Here is a 20,126-nt window from a genome sequence, read left to right on the forward strand (position 1 = left end):
GCTTGCAGACACAACAATAAACTCAACACAAGAACTAGAGAAGGGAATTCAAGTCTTCATGAACTCAAGTGGAGCTCTGTCCTGAATCTACAGGTATGAAGTACGTATCGTGAGGGTCAGTTACCCAATACATTTGGAAACCAAAAAAAAAAGAAAATATTGCTTGCATAATGAAACAAGAATAATTGAAGTCATTTAACTCTTCTTGCCACATAAGAACGTCAATACATAGTGCTTATCCACCTTTTTGGGTATTTCTAATACCAACTGGAAGTGAGCTCAGACTCACATAGTATTTGATACACAGTTGGCATGCACTGAATTATATTTGCACTTGTATTTTAATAGCTTTCTTTCATCCCTGTTATATCCCAGGATCCTGCTTACTGCTAATAAAATAGTTTTTTTCTTTTTGCTGTTTTAAGTCCAGAAAAACAGCAGTGGACACAAAGGACAGGATCTCACTGAGGCAGACTGTCCCATACAGGAACACCCTGAAAGATTTGTTTCCCCAAACGAAGAAAAAAAAAAAAAAAAAGGCACAAGGGAATCCCCACAACTTACGAGGTATAAGGTAACTCCAACACAGGATCTAAAACTTCCTTGTTTGCATTTTGGCCAACGAACTACAAAGCAAGGCACTCATTCTTTGGGTACAACTTGGACTTGGCTCTTCAGCAAAATCAAGAGGAATCCTCCACAGGCACAAAGAACAACGCTTACAAACACGCGTGCAAGACCTGAGTTTTATTTCACTTTTCTAAAACCCAAATCACTCCACCAAACAGATGGGTCCGATTCTTTGCCAACCCCCTACAAAGCACACAGGATCCTCATGACTTCAAACGCTGCTACTCGTTATTGTTCTCGCAGAACAGAAGGTGCTGTGCAAAGACCAAAGCCTAATATGAAAGCAACAGCACTCATCTCACCGGATTGAAGTGTGAAAGACCAACAGGAGAAGGACCACTGGGGGATATGAATTCTTGCAAGACCTTAAAACTTCAGGAAAGTAGTCAGAAGAATTTTTCCTCGAGGCCTTAAGACAGAGAGAAACTCTGAGGGGAAGCAACTGTCTGGGGATGGAACACAGTACGAACATTCACAGCTTCTAAGAGTTTGGGTTTTTTTAAATGAAGATGGAAAGATTTAATTATTCAAAAACAAAAAGAACTGAAGGAGTCTGTCAATTAAAGTGGCTGATAAAAGTTTATGGTTGTTCTGAAATATTTAATAGAGAATGCTGAATATTTTATGTAAGAAATACTTGTCCTTGCAACAGAGCCTACTGTTAACACACAGAAACAAAAAACCTAAGTTTTCAAACTCCCATAGAGGTACCTGAGCAAGGGTTTTGTCCTTCTCTACTGATGTTTCAAAATCAATACTAACAGGTGAAAACTAACACCCATGCAACTAGACTCTCACATCACCATGCCTACCCACAGTAGTCCCAACAACACCGAGCACGAGCTGCTCATTAAAATCGGACTCAAGATGTGGATTCTTCGGTATTTCATATCCATTCCTGACCCCCTCCACTACTTCCATTCTGAAAAGCCACAACAAAACACTTTAAAACTAACCAGACCTTTAAATATACATCGCAAAATTATGATTTTTTTTCTTCCTATGACAATATAAACCAACTGAAAAGCTGACAAGCACCTACGTTTACAAACAGATTCAAATAGCCAACAACATGCCCCCATGTCGCGTATTTCACACTAGTTTTCTGTCTTTCCATGCCATACTTCCAGTCTCTAGTTCATGAGTCCTTCCAAGCCTAATTAGCAACAATATTAATGCTGCTAATACTAATACCTGAAATCTTCGGGTAAATTTATATATCTGTGGGAAAAGCAGGTTCCCTCAGAGCTCGTTAGGGAATAAATGACTTAAGTAGCAAGGCAAACATGAGAATCGTGTTCATTTGGATGCTGCATCACAACCATTTCTGCACCACTGTCAAATTGATTTCAGAGCCAGTAATTAAGCTCTCACTGACCACAACCAACTTGTCCAAGCTAGACTACTAAATGCAAACTCCAAAAAGCTATTTTTAATATACCGCAGCTTGCATTTTTCAGCCCACAAGGACTCCCTGTCACAGACCACACTAGACAACACAGCTTCGGAAATAGGGAAACTGCTCTTTCTACCACAACTTGTCAGCATTTGATTAAATCAAAAAAAAAAGTGATTGAAAAGTAAGCCAAATTCTAACATTAAAAAGAATAGCAAAGAATGTTTTGGGCAATTTTCACATTTTTTTTTCTTGTAAAACACAACCGTGTAGAATAGGTAAATGCGCTGATCTGTACTTCGCGTTCTTTTAAATTCTAAGGAAAAGACAAGCAGAATCAGCTGTAGTCATTATATGGCCCACTCAGCACCATCTCAATTTTACCTAAAATTCCCAGCCTCACAATGATAAAATTCAGCTTTCTTAAGTTGAAAGAGGAAGTCTCTCTTCTTATCAACCCAGAGACCATAAAGCCTGAGAGATAAATCTGGCAACAGCCATGAAAATGCAAAGCCTACCTAGCTGGCCATCCTCATGTCCTAACTAGTTTAGATACTCGCCACTACAACTAGCAGCAATCCTTCAGGCATCAGTAGCACTTCTCTGGCAAAGAACACGTTCACAAAATTCTCAAAATAGCATCAAGATGCAAAAACGATTACACGTGTGCACAAAATAAACATAGCTACAAGATCTGCTATCTCGATTCTACCTAATTAATAAAGTTCATTCAGAAATAAACTTCTCTCCTTGGGTGAATCTATTTTCCAAAAAGCAGCTAGAAATGCCATCAGATTTCAGGAAAGCACAGAGTAACTCATTTGTTTTCTTCTGCATAAAGGGAATCTTACCTTATGGAGTAAGGCGATGGGCTCTGGGCAGATTCATCCTGCAGTGGAGTGGGGGATTTTGGAATGCAGGTTTTCTGTTTTGAGGCCACTTGAGGCAGCTGAGGGAGCTACCAGGACCTGGCTGCCTTTTTGAGGCCAGCTGATGAGGCTTGGGATGTAATAGGAGCACAGGAACTTTGTGGGTTTTTTTTTTGATCATGGGGAGGTTTAATTCAGCACCTGGCCTGATGGCTGCCAATGCGTCCCACCTGTCTCAAAGGGGGAAATGAATTCTAGCCCAGGAGCTGGCAGGGCTCGTCGAGAGGGCTTTAAACTATGTATGAAGGGGGATGGGGATGAAATGAGGCTCAATGAAGATGAGCCTAAGGGAGCAATGTCAGGGTTGGGGTGAGGGCAATGGTGCAACTGAAGTGCAGCTACACCAATACAGGCAGCACAGGCAACAAATGGGGTCTCACACTGAATGCATCCGAAGGAGCTAAAAGCAAACCCTGTGTTCTGGAACAAGATACTTGTAATGAAGGGTGATACATTGTTATAGTCCTGGTTTTAAACAGATAGGTTCTGGGTTATCTTTCTCAAGCACTGAAAGTAAATGCAAATTCAAATAACTTCCTGAATCAGGACAGAAATTTTAAATGAATTTCTACATTAGCTGCAGTCATGTTCTGCATTTAGCATCACACCTTGAAAACCACGGTTGTGAATGAAAGACTTGAGCAAAATGCACAAGGAAAAGCATCAATGCAGAGTAAATCACATAAAATCTGTCAGCACAAGAGCTGCAGTCACTGAAACTTCATCTGCAAGGATGGTTTTGTTCCTGCACCCAAGCAGGTTCCTTGCTGCAGCTGTCCCAGCTCAAGACTTGCCTTTTTGGTACTGCTGTGCCTCTAACACGGCCTGGGTTTGGGGTTTGCAAAGTCTTATTAGGGAGACCTGGTGAAGGGGAAACGTGGGAAGCAATCTGACAGCACACGGACAGCACTGAACAAAGAGCAGCGATCTGTCAAAAACATTGGAGAGGAGGAGGATTGCATCCTGTTGTGATGAAAGGATACGGAGGGGTTTTCTCCAGATGTCAGGTGGGCTGTTGAAAAGATGAGTGCTGTTCGGCACTGTGTTGTAAATGATGTTGAGGCATCAAGAGATTGTCTACATCATACAATGCTTCATAAGCCGAAAGAACGAACCAGGGCTAATTAGTTCAAGTGAACTATTAACAACTATCCGCTGGCACTCAAGCTAGCACCCTTGCGTACACAGAGCTCTGCTGTGAAGACATACAAGTTCATTCATCACTCGCTCAGGTATCTCTGGAGCCTTGAATAAAGGTCTTATTATTAAAATTCCTGTGCTTGATCTTGACTGAAAGGCCAGGCAGACAATTAGAGTATTTACTGTTGCAGACTTCCGTCAAAGTGAAACAAAGGTGATAAGCACAAGGTGCTTGGCTCTAAGTCTTACTCTTGGTTTAAATTCTACCTTAAATACAAAAACACAGGTCTCCTGATCCTGCCATTTGCTATGGAAATGTAAGTTCTCTGCACTTGTTTTGCCCTGTCCTTCATGAACTTCTTCCCTCTACTCCTTTTCCCCTGTCTTAGCCCCACACACCTCTTACCTATTTAAATCTAAAGTCTTGAGAATAGTTCTTATGCACTGGCAATACATTAACACAGCTCCATCCTGTTCTCAAAATCTAAGTGCTCCTTCTGTAACAAGTAAAAGTAATATTTCTCCTTTTCTGTGAATTTGTCTTTAAAAGATGTCACTTAAAAAGAAGACGGAGCTGTTTTCTCTAGCATTTTCAAGGCATGTATGCAACAATCCTGCTCACCTCAGTAAAATAAAAATGCATAATTGCCAGCCTTAAAGCCATAATTTGCATTAAAATTGTGGAGTAAACCTCTTATGCATGCAGCACCATATGGGTAGCCACAGCGGTTGTGTCTCCTTCTAGGTGGGCAGGGAAAAATATTGCTGAACATATGCATCACTGTTGACCATCCCTGAACAGAACCTCTCTGATTAGATTTGGGAACTGGCGAGGAATTGACTTCATCTATGGACTCCATTTCCTGGATAATGTTATTAATTTATTCATTAAAATGTTATCAAATTATTGAAAAGAAATCTCCATCCTGAGTGTTAGATAACAGCAGCTCTGCTTCCCATCTCAACGGTACATTCACTTTAACAGGACTTTTAACTAGCAATATTGTTTAGTGATTTTATTATTACCATTATTCAATTCAGCCAAGCTTTTTTTTTTTTTTTCTTTGCACTCTGTTTACACTTTTTAATGAGGTTTTAATCTTCCCTGACATGTTTATTCAGGTTATTTGTTTTACAAAAGGAAAGGGCCTTAAGTATAACTGAGGAAATCAATGCTTTTTTCAACCTGGGTCCAAATCTCCTTTTCAAATATTCCTCAGCCTTGGCGATAATAACAATAATAATAACCACATGGGTTTTGGAGAATGTAAGCAAGAAGGCTCGGGGTTTTTATATTAATCCAAGTAGAATTCAAATTCTTATGGCAGAGCTGTGAATTCTACAAACCCCCAGAAGAATAGCTGATTGCAAAATTAACTCAAGCCTTCAGAGATTCACAGATAAATTTTTAAAGTATTTTTAAATAAAAATGCATGAAGTAGCACGACAAACCTTAAGCCAGCATTGGTCACGGTAAATCTGCATTCCCTTAAAATCAAGCAATGTGTGTTCTTTTCCATTATGTACCTACAAATGTTTGCATATCTTTTCTGGGTTTGGTTTTGTAGGGATCAGCACACTGGGCACATGTTGGATGGATAGCCTGACAAATCCAACCACAAGAGCAGCAAGCCTGAGCTGCTGGATTTTACATGAAATAACCTAGTATCAGCTGTGGATTACTAGCTCGAAAAAACGTAGTTCTTTGGCTGAAGTTTCTCATGTAGAAACAAAAGTCTACATCCATGTAAAGCCATCCGAACTCTGAAAACGAGGCAGACATACTTAGGCCTTGAACTTACTGACGTTTCTGGTGAATTCTACCCTTACACAGTATAACAGGCAAAAGCTGAGAACATTGAGTGACTGGAGGGCTGTTGACAGTATTTCCTGAATCAGCTCTCCTTGGATGAGCTCTTGCTACTGTCCTTATTCTGCAAGCAGTTTCCACACTATGGAGATGGAGGAGGACCCAGCCAATTCCTTCGATAGGGATGAAAATGCAGCACAGTGGTTAACTACACTCAGCTGAAACATCCAAGGACTATGCCTATCACCCTGTTTTCACCAGCATTATAAGGTTTAATGCAAGAGCAGATTCAAAGCAAGTCCCTTGCTTTAGACCTGCCATAGTCCCTTTGCAATAATAAATAAGGGTGCCAAAAATTAAAAACTTAAATAACTTACTTCCAGTGACTTCTGTGAAGAACTTCTCTCCTGTAGTACTTGTCATGCTGAATACACACATTATTACCTTATATGTAAGATAGCTAATAAGATGTTTTCCATTTAATTTTCTGAGCAGCAGAAGTATTTAAAGAACATTAATGTAGTCAGACTTAATTTACTCCTTTTTTCCCCATGACTTGCAATCATTTTTCACCATCCTCATGCTAGTTAGCTATTATTTTGTAAATGAATGACTTCATTTAATTTAGTTTCAGATTTAATTGTTCCTTATTGGAAATGTCAGCTTTCACAGTTCATTAATAAGGGCACTGGTGGAAAGAAAGCAAGGAAAGAAGTGGGGATAGGGAGAAATAAACTTATCTTGCAAGTTATGAAGAGCTTTAGTTAATGTTATGTCTGCATATTTGTTCTAAGTCCCTCTTGAACCCTGGTCTCTGGATTTACATTACTGGGGATGTTTGCTGGAATTCAACAGACCAGCTTCTCTGACAGATGCTGCTTGCTGACAAAGACATACAATACAATCCTTGAACTGTTAAGGCTCTCCTCCCAGATTAGTTGGCAGAAAAATTCTGAGGTGGCAATCAGCCACCTTCCTGTGGCAGTGGTTTAAATATTCAGATGGAAAAATGGTTCTTCTAAAGAGAGCCAAACACTATTCTGAAAATCTGAGCAAAGGTGCAAGGGGGATTTCCTGGGTAACAGGCATTTCGGAATACCTTTGGAAAATCTGTGGAGCATTTGTAGATCTGGTCAAGGCACAGAATCCCATGCATCAGACAATCCACTGATGTTTACTGGATGCTGATTGCCTGGACTGGTGGCTACAGACTGCTGAATGCTAGCAACCTTCTTTAATAAGGAAGTATTATCTTTAATCTCTACCACCTCCATTACACATGCAAAAATGTGAACAAAAACTAACTCCCTGTCTTTATGTAGCAATAACAATCCCATTAACCCATGCCATTAAATACTACTGTGCTGAATGAGCTCCTCTAGGTAGTCCAAAATTACCACTTGGGACATGTAAGTGTATTTATACAATGTAGATATGAAATAAATAATAAAAACATACCGTTTCTTTCTTTGCCAAGTGGTATGGGACTAAAATGCCTGTTTTCCCAGTTTTGTCTTTCTTGATGACTTTAGATTGTCTTCGAAGTTTTACAGAGCCAAAGCGTCTTTCTAAAGTGGTGAAACACAAACACTTGTGAGAATCACTGAGACGTAACAATATCATATCCATCCACTAATTGGAACACGTTAAAAGTTTAAGTTTGATCAAAATTTGTCACTCATCTACTGGCTAATATTCATAAAATGGATTACTAGCAGAGGAAAAAACAAAAAAAAAAACAACAAAAAAAAACAACACAAGCATAATCTATGAAATCTTTATGACATAATCAAGACTAGTAGTTAAAACTGATATATAAATCCAGCAGCATAACACTGCAGTAATACATTATAAAGGGAACGCATCTTGCAATCCGTCCTGTATTTTGGATACTTTCTCTGTAAAATGCTTTCTAAGCTCATTTAGCTCAATTAGCATTTATGAAACACTTTCTATGAAATGGCTTTGACTTTGTGTTATTGGTCTGCCTTATGCTACTTGCACATGCTTGAACGAAAGGTTCCCTACAGCTTTTTTGGGGGAAAAAATGCAATTTCATTTCTTAAACAAGTAAATAGTGCATAGAGAATTGCATAAGAAAAAAGGATAAAATTAGAAATAGGCTATATACTTATGCAGAGCCTCCAAAAAAAAGACAATAGCTGAAAGAAAACAGAGCTTTTGTATGCAGAATTTATTACACATCAAAAGAAGCAAAACTGGCTCTATTTACCATGTATGGGAAGAGAAGGAAGATACTGTATGCTGCACATAGCAGAAGATACTAACAGCTGAACTGAAATTGTGAAAAAAATCTCCACTAATTTTCAGGTGTGTTGGGTAAGAGGTGTATGCTTCCATCCACCCCTAGATTTGCCACAGACTTGCCCTGCAGAGCATTTAGCATCCCACCTACATTCAGCAGATCAGCTGAGCAGATGCTTCATTTTAAGCAGACGAGAAGTCCCTTTCAAGAGAAAACAACTTACATTTGAGGGCACCGCCGAGCTGGACCCCTGGCTTTGATCTTGGTAAGAGGACCTGATTTCCAGAGATGCAAACCACATCCTGCTTCCCTTTAGTTCGAGGGGGGGCAAGAGGGAGAGAAAGAAACCACACACAGGAGGTTATGACCTCAGTTTCCCCACGTATACAACAGCGGACTAGTTATACACAACAGGGGTATTGACAGGTATTCAACCTAGAATTTCAATTTGACATTCAGATTTTAAGAAGAAAAATATGATATAAATGCAAAATATTGTTGTAATAAACACTCAACTATACAAACTATAATCATCTTCCTTTTTACTTCCAAAACAGCAAAGGTAAATGTAATACAAACACTTATCAAGGTGAAATTACCCCGTCTTAGAGAGACCATGAAAGGAAAATTCTAACATGATATTTTCTTGGATGAAAGCTCCCATGCAAGTGTAAATTATTATCATTAAAATAATGAATTCTTTGCCCGGTTTAAGCTTTGCAGCTCACTCTGGAATTGAAAAGTGCTCCCTGCTCAATGAAACTCAGGGGGGTACTGTAAATTTTCCACAGCATTTGGTTTTCAACTACATTCTACGGACTCTTATGATCAGGAGGCAAAACCGCATTGAAAAATACTTGTGAGTAAGCACACAGAGCAGTTGTCTTTCAGTTATAATTCCTGGATAATGTGGATGTTGGTCAGTGCTGCAGAGCAATTTAAACATCAGTTCACTGGTTCAAATCTGGGTCAGGCAGGATGTTTAGAAGAAAAGAGCTCGTGGATATCCTGTATCAGGTACTATTGTCTCAGGCAATTCCCCAGTTGACATACTGATATATAGAAAAAAGCCACCAGAGTATTTCGCCCATTTAGACAACTCTCATCATTCCAAAAAAAAAAAAAAAAAAACAGAATTAAAGCAAGCTCTGAGCTGGAACTGACCTCTCAACACTGAAACTGCTCCCTCTGATGCCAAGGTTGAGGCAGGTTGTGCAGCACCACATTTACATGCTCACTTGACCCTTGCCAGCATCAAAAATGCTAGAGAAACACAAGAGAACAGTGTAGATTCATTTTCACATGCTGCCTCTGCCCAGAACAGAAGGAAAAGTTTTTAACCTAACTTTTCAATAGAAAAAAAAGTTCAATGCATCAAGTTGTTTCCAGCTAATTAGAAACTTCAATCCTTCCAGTATGTATCAAGATTATTTTCTAAAACAAAGAAAAGGACAGAGCAACATACAGCAAAACATTTTTGTCATAAAAAAAATCCAAAGTATTCCTTGGCCATTTTGTTTTGGGGATAAATTAAAATTCAGAATCTCAGGATGAAGATTCCCTTTCTTTTCCAGATCTATTTCTAGATGTTTAGTTCACTCTTCAGCAGTTTTGCAGCACAATGCATCTTGTGCCTAGTCTTTGGAGATTGTGCAGGTAATGAGGACTTGCTGATTTCAGTTGCATTTGGGGCTAATACATATGAAATAAGGCCTAGACTATCTAAGCTGCACACACAGTATTCAAAATTAAAAGGCCACCTTTGACCATCTCTAAATTTACTTTATGAATTATTATTCATGAAAAAGAGCCTTTACGACTAGCTTATCAATGATAAACAGATTGTATTAGCATAGTGGCAGCATCAGTAGCAGTCCATCTAGAAAAGTTATTAGATGCGAGCATAACCTACAGCTCTGAGCAATGTCTTCACTGATTCGATCCCTTAATTACAGCAATCAATTGACATTAATATGGCAATTCGATGACCTACTTTGTAAAGAGGTCAGACAAAATGATTGAATGGTCTCTTTGAGTCTTCAAACCCATAAATAACCATTTATTAAGATATCTAATAAGCATGTATTAGCTAGATTGAGCATAGAGAAGCCAAGCTGTCTGAATCAAGTTGAACAACAACTTGAAGTTTGATCTTTCAGTGCCCCAGAAGTGCCTGGACCAACATGCTGCTTAGGGGAGGGAAAGCGGTCCAGTCTCTGTGTTTGTCTCTGCCCTCCCGTAGCCTCCAGATTTATGAGTTCATAAATGCTTTGTCTTCATGTGCAAACTTTTAGCAAGTCTCAAAAACATTCCTAGGAAGGAAAATCAATGGTCTGTTTACCTTTGTATTAATCCCCTAGTGCCTATTCATAAATGAATTTTGAATTCAAATTTTATTAGGAGGGTTTAGGAAAGTTCTTCCAGCATTTAGAACAACTTCCTCGTCCATCTTACATATCACGTTAACAACTTAATTTATTTACATGACATTATTTAATGAGAGACTCTTCCACACTTCTCCCAGTCACTTGTGTCTTTTGGTGGCTCCTGATCATGCCTGAAGTGCAACGCAATGCTCTCATGCATGGTAGTGTGAGTGTTGCAAACTTTGCCTAAGAAACGTTCTGTTGTTTACTGTTTATGGAGGAATGTATCACTGCTCACTAATGTTCTCTGATATAGCTTGATTGCTTTGTGTGCAGAAAACAATAAAAAAGTTAATTACAAATAAACAAAGGAAAGCAAGAGAAGATAGACCCTGTACTATCGACATAAAATTGTGAACTGAAAGCATCAATGTAACAGAAGCTGCTAAAGCCATTTTAGATGCTGTTTTGGTGCTATAAATGATTTCCCACAAACAAAAGGTGCAGTCTACTGAACTCATGTACCTCCAGATTTTTGGTAGACTGAAGGAGCCCTACAAAAGAGAAGACAGGAAGCTATTCAAAAGATAATGCCCAGTATTTTCACTATTCATCTCAAGCATTACTTGTAGTAATTAAAAGAAATAGCATGCTTGACTGGCAAGTCATCTCCTCCACCTGAGTCAACTGTTGTACTTTCAACAAAGCTACTGCTGAGTATTTCATCCTGACTTTCTATTTCTGCTGACACAACATACCTGTTGCACACATTCCTCTGCCTATTTGCAAGTATTCTGCCCCATTTCACCATTGCTAACATTTCATCCTTTGCCTGAGACTTCTCAGCCACAGCGGATGTTTTTGCATTCTGTCCAGCTCTTACGTGCACAGCTCATTCCTCCATCTGGGATTAGCATATACAAAGCTGACTCCACAGCCAGGAAAAAGAAACGTACATACCACTTTCCCCCATATTCAGAGCTGCATGTGTCCTAAGGCTGGGAGACGTGCTGAGTAATCCCTCTTGAGACCTCTGATCTGAAAAGAGTGGGCTCTGCAGGATGCTGGAGAAAGCGTGGGGGCAGAAAAACAAGGACAATGTCAACTAGATACCCTTGGAAGCAAGAGAGTTGCAGATTACCACAGGTTTCCAACCTCTAACAAGAAACCAGACTATAGAAGCAGTTTGGAGCCCACCTGCTTACCCCTCTGCTTTCCCAGCCACCCAACTTCCTTGTGCTTGTTCATGCAGCAGCTGCTTTATGCCATTTGAAAAAAATCCTGTCTCAATGTTACTGTATTCTGGAAACTTAGCAAGAGAATATCCCTCGGCATCCAAAAAATGGCAGGCAGAACTAATATGAAAGCCAAGCAAAGAAAATAGGACAGGTGAAAGTCATTCCAGGAAGTCTAAAATGTGTTTTCCAATGATTAGCTAAAAAAAAATAAAAAATAAAAAATTGATTGCTAGCCTGCAGATGTTCCTGAGCAATTCAGAAATAGGAAGAGCAAGTCTTTTGTGCGTACTATTCAAACTGCTGTATCTGGCTTTCAGCAAGTTAGGTGCTTCCATCCACAATCAGAGTTATTTTCCTCTCTGAATGCTGACCAGATGGACAGTTTCTGTGTGGTTGGAGTGTGTGTGAGGGGGTGGGGGGCAGAGGGGGAGCATGGCAATTATCAGAATGTGTGAAACTTCACCACTACCGCTGCAATAAAACGACTGGAATAATATCAAATTTATATTCCGTGCACATATATTTCATATGCATACACCATCATAACTGCCTGGGAGAAAAAGTCAGTTATTTTCTTTTTCTAAATCCTTTTTCCTTATCGGCTATAAAATGTTACAATAAAAATATAATAATCTCAGGGGTGAACTGAAGTCCCAGAAGGTGCTTGTCGAGGAGAAAAATAATTGTTAGCCAGAGCTGATTAAATAGCAATATTTTCCCACAGCCTGAAATGATGGCTAAGAAATCACCCAGGAGATGTTAGCCTCAGTATTCTTAACTTGTCATGAACGGTTAATTTGCTCAGAAATACATTCTAAAGCCGGTGATGCCACATCTCCCCCCCAGCCATACTAATTGTTTATTAGCATACAAAAGAACCAATGACCTTTCAAATGGCATGCTTATTGTCCCTGGTAGGCAGAAGAAATGAGCCTTGGCACAGCGAACGTTGCTTGGTTCCTTTTCATTTTTAGGAAAGTAACCTTTTAGGCAATGAACTCTTCATCAATAGTATTTCACATCCTGTATTTAATAATCAGGGAAGGGAACACAACTGTGTTATTTTGCTGTTTTATCTCGGATTCAAACTTTAACAAAAAGAAATGAGGTTATTTTTAAGTGTTACTTAATAGTTGTATAGGTGGAAGTATTTGGGGGATTTAAAAGCACACTACAAAGTTTTGAGGTGTTCCATATCAAGCACTAGACCTACACATCTACGTGTAAGCTTTTGAAAGGTGCTTGGAACTCAGGCAATTTTTTCCACGGTATTACATTACTCCTCCACTCAGCATTGTATCTGATTGAGGAGCCCGAGTCTCATCTTCAAAAGCCATTTAAAAGCCTAGGACACTCAGCTCCATTGCGTTTCACCATGGATTAGATTCGTAAATCACAAAACCACAGAACAGCCGTGGTTTGAAAGTGACCTCTGGAAGTTGTCCAGTCCAAATCCCTGCACAAGACAGAATGAGCTACAGCAGGCTGCCTATGGCCATGTCCAGTTTTAAATGTCTCCAGGGATGTAGACCCCACAGCCCATCTAGGAAACCTCAAGTATTTGGTGACTTTCACAATAAAAAAGCTTTTTCTCATGTTTAAACAGAATTTCCAGTATTTCAATTTGTGTCCAGTGGCTCTTATACTGTGACTGGCTACCACTCAGAAGAGTCTGGCTCCATTATTTTTACTCTCTCTCATCAGGCAACATGCTGATAAAATTCCCCCGAGCTTTCTCTTCTTGAGGCTAAACAGTCCCAGCTGCTTTCAGAGAGCTAGCGCCAGTCACTTCCCAAAGCAGGAGACATCAAAGTCCAAAAACAGATTTTTGAAGGAAGTTTACTTGCCCATGGGCATCGTACATCACAAGAACAGAGAAACCCACTGAGAAATTGGTTCCATCCAGACTATCTTAGGAATGCTGTGAAGTTCAGAGTACGTGCACCATATTACTTATTAAGCTGGGCACAACACTGCACGAACGGTGCTGTTCTGCCTGGAGATCTGAGTTGGCATTACTCACCCACGCTTGTGCTCCTTGAAGACTTGCCAACCTGGCTTAGCAAGAGCTCAAGAGTCTGTCCTGTGTTCCCCTGCATCATGCGTGTTTGTGGAAATTAGCACAGGCACATACCTATATATTCGGGTGCACTAATGAAGGACAAACCTCATTTTTCTAGGATGGACTAACATCACACAGAATTTAACAGAACTTTTAAACCTGAGCCCTTTTGCTCAGGTTCAAACCTGAGCCCCTTTGTCAGTCTTGCTGTGGGTTCATTACCGTTCTGGGGAAAGAGGTATTAGCAAATTAGCAAAGCAGTTATCAGCAGGTGTAACCTCCCCAGCCCTGTAAATGAACATTAATGCAATGATCTGAAATATCTAGCACGCATGGGACCACGGAACATGAAAATGGAAGTATGGCGATTCTTTCGTATACATGGCACTGAATTCTACAAGAACCAGCTTGTAAGACCAAAATGGTCCGAAAGACATTAGGGGTCCTAGATGAGATGTTTTGTATCCTAAAGAAATAAATACTTGGGCTCCAATCTGCATGGTTGCCTTATCAAGCGTATCTGGAAAGCTGTCTGAAAGGACAGACCTCTGAAAGACCTTGAATATGCTCCTCTGGCCATAAGCATGACAGGACACCACACAGAATGGTTCACACATCTTTTAGCTAAGTGGACATAATGAAAATGGTGATGTGAGTTTATCATGTTTATTTTATAACAAGCGTATGTTGAGGCTTGGTTAAAGGTATCCACAAGAGAAACAGTTTCCAAGACCTAGCAGAGACCAGGCAATCTGTTGGATGTCTTAGTCCATTACATTGCTGAGCCGATTCATGATAATGTTATTTAGCGTAGGTTTCCATTTGGACAAAGAGTAAAGAGCTTGATCTATAACATTTGTAATTGAATTAGCAACCTCTTTGTTTCCCTATTCTCTTTATGACCAGTCTGTGTTTTGTGTGCATTCTGAGTTACAGGAGTCAAGCCACTTGTGGGGAAAAGTGCTACATAAAGCCCTTTTGGAAGTGGATTTTTATTTCATTCAACTCTTTTTCTTCCTGAAGAAGTGATTTTATTTTTTTTTTTTGCCATTCATTGCTTTTATCCAGCAGCCTCTGCTTAAATCCGCTCCGCTTCACCTAGATCCAGCTGGATTCCATAGATCTATTTGTATGGCTGATACAGTTTGACCCTTATACGCCTGAAGCTAGGGCTTCAGGATTCATTTGCTTTCTATTGCATTATTTTTCTGGACAGAATAGTAATGGTAGGTTAGGAAAGAAGAGAATAATTTAACGAGGGATTTAAACACCTGCTTAATTACATCTCTGCTGAGGGCAGCACTGATTCAAGTGCTTAATTGGGTGTTGTTATTTGAAAATATGGAAGAACTGCATGAAAAGGGCTTTGTAAAAGTACCTGATCGTACAGTAACATTCACCATTGATTACAATACTCAGCATTAAAAGCAGGCCTACATTTTGAATCTGTCTAGTGGATTCTTGTGCTAAGCTAAGATGGAAGAGAACAGATGTTCCTTACACAGAAGCAAGGATATTTCTGCTTTTGACCACAGAGATATTTGTCTAGAGTTGCACCTTATGATTTTCAAATACAGTTTGAGCAATAAGAAAACTGAAACCTCTTGAAGGTCCACTAAAAATGCAGTCCATCTGTATAAATATCCACATGCCCCTCCATTGGGATCAACACCAGCTATGCCAGGGAGCAATGCAATTACTGTCACCTTCCAAACCAGGGAACAGGGCCCCAGAGTTATCAGAGCTTAAGGACAAGGAACAGAACACAAACATTCCCATGCCTAAACCAATGAGCCCAAAGTAGTCAAGTATAGTACGCTGACTCTGAAAGCAACGAGTTGTCTCTTCATCAGTTCTCTACTACTTTGATCTCCATATGGACTATCCATCCAATCCCTCTGGCCTCCTAAGCATCAATGTCACTTTTATAACAGAGATGTATATTCCTAAATTAGTAAGTACTTGAGAAAGATTTCCCTGTGCCCCAGCTAAGTTTTAATCAGTGAAGCCTTGGTAAGTCTTCCATTTCCACTAATTCTGCAGGACAGAGTTTTAGACAAAATTCTTTGTCGTACGTTTTAAATCTGAGATGCTGGAACTGAAGATGTATAAACATACCAGCATATGCATTTTCTGGAAACAAACAATTCTAAAAAAAAAAAAAACAAATGGATATTGCTTACATGGATACATTACTTGTACTAGTGTGGGTGTAATAAAGTGAAGTAGCAGCTTGTCTAAAAGGTTTAAAGGCTAATAAGAGTGAGATGTCGCCGATGCTGGATAGGGTGAACAATAAAAACTTGTCAGTGACTTTACCTTCCTGAGCATAAAATGGAATTCACTAAAACGTTTGGAGTTTGTTCCCTTGTGAACGTCTTCATTGGATGGGGCTCTGGATCGTATTAGCTTGAGCCCTCAATTTAGGGCATACTTTCCCCACTCCTTTGAGGTGTAAGTCCTTAGGGCTCCTGCCAAAACGTATTGCTGGGAGGCATCTGTGAGAAACTGAGCCAACATACACACACTACAGCTGGGAGAGCAACTGTACAGCCAATTCCTTCAGGGCCCAATTATTTGCCACAAAATGGAAGGGCTGGGATACATTTCTGACTTTAGACACTTCCTAGCCCACTTTATTTTTTCTACTGCACTTCAAACAGTAAGAAATGAAGAAAAAACTGTTTGGCAATAATGCAGTGGAAGCTCCTTTGCTGAGTTTGAGGCTATTAGTATTCAAATATAAAACACTGGATATTCATGTAATCATCCTGATTATCCTGAATGACACTACTAAAAGCTAATTTATATTGTCCAAAATCATTTAAAATAATGTCTTTCAAAACCACAAATATATTTTTTACATGAGTAATTATTTGAGTACCTGAAATTAGGATTGCTGCCAGAAGGTGATTTAAAAGGAGTCTCATTTTAAGGGGCAGAGGGGACTGACTTCAGAACTGTTTCAAATACCAAAAACGGCTGGATTTGATCTTTAGAAATGCTAACTCATGCTTCAAGAACCAGCTTTTCTTTTTAACTCCCCAGCTGGAAACTTAATGAATACGTATGAAACACATCTTACAAATCTGGAGAAAATAAACCCGTATATTAAGCATTTTGGGAAGAGCAGTTGTTGTAGTTTGTTTGTATGATGGCTAATAACTGAAGCGAATTCCAACATTTGTGCTAGCATGTGTCCAATTTGCTTACTGCCTTATAAAAAAATAAAAAAAATCCAGAAAGGACAGACTGGCATGACCTCAAAGGAAAAAGAACCAATTTGCATACTGTGACAGAATATCAAAATATAGAGAATCTTATTCTAATCTAGCAACTCATACGGCAGAAGAAAAGAAAACTAACCATTGCTGTGGTTGAAGTAAGGTACATTTGGAAAAAAAAACTTCCTTGAATCACAAACATTATAAGAAAAGGAAAAAATAGCTGATATGTTAGATGGGTAAGGTGATAAAAAGACTGTGCAAACTCAGTACAAAACTGTGGAGTCTTTTCACTGCTTCTTCTGAAGTGTAACCGTGGGCATAAGGAAATGGGTGAAAATTGGTGAGATAATGGGAAGCGCAGAAAGCTGCTCAGAAGACAAACAGGGGAGCTCAGACAGGGAGGAGTGCGATGAGAGATGGTTCTCCCGTGGCTCAAATACGGGGGCAGGGCTGTGTTGTGCCTGCAGCAAGACTGTGATTCTTCATACTTTACTTACCCTGTCCATCCTGTTCCTACACCCCTCTGCAGGCAAGACATTTGACTTGGGACACTCTGTTTGGTCTCTTCTGTGCTGCATTCTTTACATTTTGACTAAAACAGATATAAATGAATTAAATGAACATCACAAAACCAAGCAAAAATTGACACAGCTATCTTTAATAAGAGGTGCCACATATTTGCAATTTAATCAATAGGCATATGTTTGACTAAATTAAAATTCAAAGACATGCATGCCAAAGTCAACCAAGGACCAAAGGTATCTGTAATAAGAGTTAAAATTATCAGAATTAATCAGCATTGATTTTTAGTTTCCTAAAGTTTGTTATTTGGGGGTATTTAAAGGGCAGAAATAACAGAACCAGTTTGTAACAGAACAGCTGAAGGAAAAGGAAAATTCTCTAGTGTCATTCTTACCAGAGGGGGGGGAAAAAAAAAAAAAGAAAAAAAAAAAGGAAATATCCAAGATCATAAGATTTAATGTTATCAGTAGGAATTCATAACCAGTAAAAACAAGAATCACAGAATCACAGAATTTCTAGGTTGGAAGAGACCTCAAGATCATCGAGTCCAACCTCTAACCTAACACTAACAGTCCCCACTAAACCATATCCCTAAGCTCTACATCTAAACGGCTTTTGAAGACTTCCAGGGATGGTGACTCCACCACCTCCCTGGGCAGCCCGTTCCAGTGCCTAACAACCCTTTCAGTAAAGAAATTCTTCCTAACATCTAACCTAAAACTCCCCTGGCGTAACTTTAGCCCATTCCCCCTCGTCCTGTCACCAGGCACATGGGAGAACAGGCCAACCCCCACCTCTCTACAGCCTCCTTTAATGTACTTATACATTATAATGATACATGAACCCAACAAAGAAACTGGACTGCTTGCTACCAAACATTAATTTAGCTAAGAAAGGAATAAATAACATGAAAACAAGAATCATACATACTGCGTACGTAAAGATGAAATCAATTCAGGCTGTGGAAATAAAATGCTCTATCATGGGTTACCTATCTATACTGGATTTCAGAAGAAGGTTGGAAATCACATCAAACTAAGAAATCTTTGCTGCTTCCAGCAGTGTCTTCTGTGGCCAGCTGGCCCCTACCAAAATTACAGGTTTAATAGCTCGCCACACCACTTCAGCGGCTTTATTTCCAGTCAGCTTGTGGTGAAAGACATCAGCAGAGGGCTTGCCCTGGCTCATTAAATAAACAACTAAACATGTCAACAAGCAAATTATACGACGATGGAAAGCACACAAAGGATTTACATTTTCTGCTGTTAAGTCCTAATCCTAGGAGCCACACAGAAGAGCTGGGATGGGTGTGGAGTTGTAGGATGTTTTACCCCAGCTTCCAGCCTCTGGGACAGCCTGAGCGATGGTTAGGAAAGAAGAGAGGAGCCACATTCTGCCTGCTTCAGAAGGAAGCTTCGTCTGTCGTCCAGATGAGCAGGAGAAAGCCTTGAGCAATGCCACCAGCACAGGGACAAGCGCCGCCATTTGGCGGTCACTGCGGAATGGCGGCGGGCAGGGGGAGGGCCTCCTGCACCGAGGCCACTCGAGGGAGCCAGCAGGCCTCTACAGCCCCCTCGAAGGCGGCCGATGAGGCTTGGGGGGAGCCAGGAGCGCCTCCCTCTGTCCTACAAAGGCAGCTCTGGGTGTGTGGGAGCGACCAGGAGCAGGCTCTGTGATGTTTGTGTTGTGGGAAGGGTTTGCTGCTGGAGAAACGGTGCCCACCCGCCGGGCAAAAATCCAGGCTAGGGGGGTGCAACCTCCCCAAGCAGGTGCCTCCCAGAACGACAAAGATCTTCTTGTCCAACACCCCTGCTGAGTAAGGTCACCTAGAGCACCTTGTGCAGGATGGCACCCAGGTGGTTTTCAGTATCTGTATCGTGGGTGTAAGTGTGTTCAGCTGGATGAGCTCTTCAGAGAGGTGGCTCAGCTGTGAGAGGAGCTCACCAGGCAGAACTCAGGTTCAGGAACCTGAGCAGGAGATTCACAAATGGTGTTATACCCTGACACAGTCAGAGCAGCAGCCCTGTCCACTTGAAGATAATAATATTAAAAAAAAAAAAAAAAATCTTCACATATATACAAAAACAGTGCTTTTTCAGTTGCTTATGCCACATTGCAGCATCCTCCTCTCCTTCACAAGAATTAGTGGTACGTCAACCAGAGGAGAAAGATTAGACATCAAGGCATAGTTTTTTATTATTATTATTATTTGTTTGTTTTGGTTTTGCTCTGTCAGGTTATAATAAATTCATTAAGTATATTCAGCACAGAATTATGGCCAGGACACACACACACACAGATGGAGCTTAATAATATATGCACAGGTGAACGTACTCAGTGATTTTGCATGATCACATTGGAAAACCACATAAAATTGTGTCAATGAGATAATCAGCTCTTTAAAAGAAAATGAGCAACGTTCGTAACTATATTCGGAGTCAATATATGCAATGTTGGTAAGAAAAGAGGCATGAAGGTTAAAAACAATTTTTCATCCATTATTAGATTTTCACTTATCACTTCAGATGCATACATGTTAT

General features: G+C 40.0%; 1 protein-coding gene across 1 annotated transcript in view; it reads right to left on the minus strand.

The window, feature by feature from the left end:
• LRRTM4 (leucine rich repeat transmembrane neuronal 4) overlaps positions 1–19,460 on the minus strand; it is a 318,997-nt gene extending 299,537 nt beyond the window's left edge. Inside the window, exons 1-6 of the mRNA XM_072027198.1 lie at positions 18,841–19,460; positions 17,562–17,656; positions 11,498–11,601; positions 9,336–9,434; positions 8,395–8,481; positions 7,364–7,473 (exon numbers count right to left, since the gene is read on the minus strand). The gene's annotated coding sequence lies outside the window, so the exon portion shown is untranslated. The remainder of the gene's footprint in view (positions 1–7,363; positions 7,474–8,394; positions 8,482–9,335; positions 9,435–11,497; positions 11,602–17,561; positions 17,657–18,840) is intronic.
• Positions 19,461–20,126: the final 666 nt, after the last annotated feature.

Source organism: Anas platyrhynchos, chromosome 23, assembly GCF_047663525.1.
Source record: "Anas platyrhynchos isolate ZD024472 breed Pekin duck chromosome 23, IASCAAS_PekinDuck_T2T, whole genome shotgun sequence".
Classification (NCBI taxonomy): domain Eukaryota; kingdom Metazoa; phylum Chordata; class Aves; order Anseriformes; family Anatidae; genus Anas; species Anas platyrhynchos.